Below are 2,868 nucleotides of genomic sequence, written 5' to 3'. Positions count from 1 at the left end.
GGAGGGAGAGAGGGAGAGAAATGTTGCCTCTCGAGCAACCCCTACCGAGGACCTGGCCCACAACCCAGGCATATGCCCTGTCTGGCAATTGAACTGGTGACCCTTTGGTTCACAGGCTGGAACTCAATCCACTCAGCCACACCAGCCAGGGCACCTTCTTTTTTATTCTCTTTTCATTTCCTCTCTTTTATGCATCTACCCTTTCTATTTCCACTTCTTCTTTCTTCATTTTTCTGGGGCTTAGTTTCTTCTCATCCTTCTTACCCTCTAGAATCCCCATCCTCTCTTCATCCCAAATGTTTTCCCCTGCTCTCCTAGGGGAGCCTTCCATCATCTCCCTTCAATTCCCCTCTCTGATCCCTCCCAGACCTGAGACATCAACAGGGCCCTAATGATTTATGACCCACTTTTTGGAGATCTCAAACTCAGAAACCACCACCTTTTGGAGCTTCAAGGGACATGATGTGCAACATGATGTCCTCACTGCTGGGACAGCCTCACTGATAAAGGTATTGAGAACAAGGCAGTCTCATGCAGAAAGCAAGAGGGCAGGAGGGAGGTCTGTATGGCTGGAACCAGAAGGGGCCAGACAGTTTTGGCCTTGCCAACAGTTGATGTTCTGGGTGAGTTTCACACTTGTTGGTGACAGTGGAGACACATCTAACCTCCCTCTATATCATGTCATTCTTTAAATTATGTTCACATCCTTGTTCACTGTCCATCTGTCTGTAATGGCCATCCCCCAACACCAGCTATGGAGACTGGTGAGCCCCAGAAGGCAGGAATGACATGTAACCCTTTAGTAAAGCTCTTTGCCTTGAGAAGTCTCCAGGATACTCAAGAGGAGGCAACAAAAGGCAAGTGGATACAGAGAGAACAGAGAAACAGCTTTGGGGTTTAAACCTTATTTTAAGCAGTGGTTGAAATTTTGAGAGTAGACACACTATCTCAGGAGAAGGAAACAGTGAGGCGAGAACAGAGCTGAGAATGAAACACAGGAACCACCACTATTTCAAAGGCATGAAGCTGAGTTGAAATGGCCAGATTTTTTCCCAGTGCTCAGTTGTTCTAGGCTGGTACTTCGGCTAATTTGGGAGTGAGGTCAGTTGTGAGCTTATATTGCTTCCTAACCTCTCTCACTCCAAACTTCATCCTGCCCTTCTTTATGCCCTTGGCCTTCAAATAGCATGATGCCCCTGAGGCCCTTCTCTAGCCTCCCTGCCTCTCCACCTGAAAAGACACATTGCCTGCAATTTTCTGTTTCTGATCTGTATGGCTGCCCTGGTGCAGATCTAAGAGCAGTTTTCATTTGCTTCCATTAATGACTTCTTCCTCTTGACCCAGAGAAGCCCACAAGGCACCTTCCAAAGCCCATCCTGAGTGCAATCCAAAGCCCCTTTCAGTCATACTCATAAATGATTTGGGGATTATCTGCTGCCTTGAATTACCTAGACCACTGCTTCCCCACATTAGAGTGACTCAACCTGGACTCAAGGGAATTTAATATATTCAAATGAACACAAACAGATATTCAGAGTTACATTCAAATGAATACATTCTTCCAATTCTCATACACACAGACCAGCGGGGAAGAGGCAGGGAAGAGGGAAGCTGTTTGCCCTATCTCTGTTTTGGAGACAGCAATAGCTATTCAGTTCTCAGAAATCTCTAATGAGCTTTAGGGTATCCCTATCTGCAACCAATGACATCTGTACTGCCAACCTCTCAGTCTGCTCCCCTGTATACATTCCCTTTTCATACCCTTCCTGGGACCACCTAAAGCAGGATTGGGGATTGAGGGAAGAAAACATCAAGATTCCAGGCTCTCCACCCCCCACGCCAGAGTGGAAATTGAAGTCATTCAGGATGCAGAAGGGCCTCCTGAAGTAATCAGAATATTTTTTAGATTCTCAGGGCAGTCATCCAGTCCAGGACAGAGTATTCTAATTCAAAACACATGAGGGTAAGTGCTAAATTGATTCATTGCCCAGAGCTCCTCAGAAGTGAAGTTCCAGCCTTCAGCCTCAGGGTGAAGAAGACATTCTGCCTGAAGGCAGAGGATGCAGCCTCAGAGGGCCTTGCAAACCCCTCTGTGAGCTTCCACATTCCATTCCTGACATCTGTGTTTTGGCACGTGGATGCATGACTGCACACATGTGCATTTGCACTCACACACAAAGACACACACCCTGCATCTTCCTTCCTCATTTCATTCCAGCCTCCCAGTTTTTCACAGAGACCACCTTATGCTTCCTCCTCTCTTTCACCTCCTCCATCCCAGTTTGTAACTTCATCCCCAACCATCCCTAACCCAGCTCCTTAAAGGAAAACAGAAACTGTCCTCTCTCCTTTGAGTGAAAGAACCATAAGGGAAGTAAAGGGTGGGTATGAGAGAGTCAACTACCATGCCTAACCTCCCTGTATAGGCAGGTTGAGAGAGGAAATCAGGGAAATGGTTTCTACCTGCCCATGATCCCTTATGCTGATGAATGGAGCCACAGGAAACCCCCAAAGAGGGAAGTTGTTATTCCATGCTGAAAGGCAGCAAGAAATTCAGAGTGCTCATTTTGGCAGCACATATACTAAAAATGGAACATTAGCTCGGTCCCTGTGCAAGGATGACATGCACATTCGAGAAGCATGCCATATTTTTTATGAAAAAAAAAATGCTCAACATCACTAGCCATCAGAGAGATGCAAATTCAAACCACTTCATACCACTTCATTCCCAGGATGGCCATCATTAAGTCAACAAACAAGTACTGGTGAGGATGTGGAGAAAGGGGAACCCTAGTGCACTGTTGGTGGGAATGTAGATCTAGTATAGCCACTGTGGAAAACAGTATGGAATTTCCTCAAAAAATTTAA

The 2,868-nt window shown here is 46.1% G+C and overlaps 1 pseudogene; it reads left to right on the top strand.

Annotated features, from left to right (window-relative positions):
* Positions 1 to 2,558: 2,558 nt before the first annotated feature.
* Positions 2,559 to 2,653, top strand: LOC123813200 (annotated as a pseudogene).
* Positions 2,654 to 2,868: the final 215 nt, after the last annotated feature.

This window comes from Phyllostomus hastatus, unplaced genomic scaffold (assembly GCF_019186645.2).
Source record: "Phyllostomus hastatus isolate PE091 unplaced genomic scaffold, TTU_PhHast_1.1 phas_scaffold_93, whole genome shotgun sequence".
Classification (NCBI taxonomy): Eukaryota; Metazoa; Chordata; class Mammalia; order Chiroptera; family Phyllostomidae; genus Phyllostomus; species Phyllostomus hastatus.
This window is presented reverse-complemented; position numbering and strand designations above follow the sequence as displayed.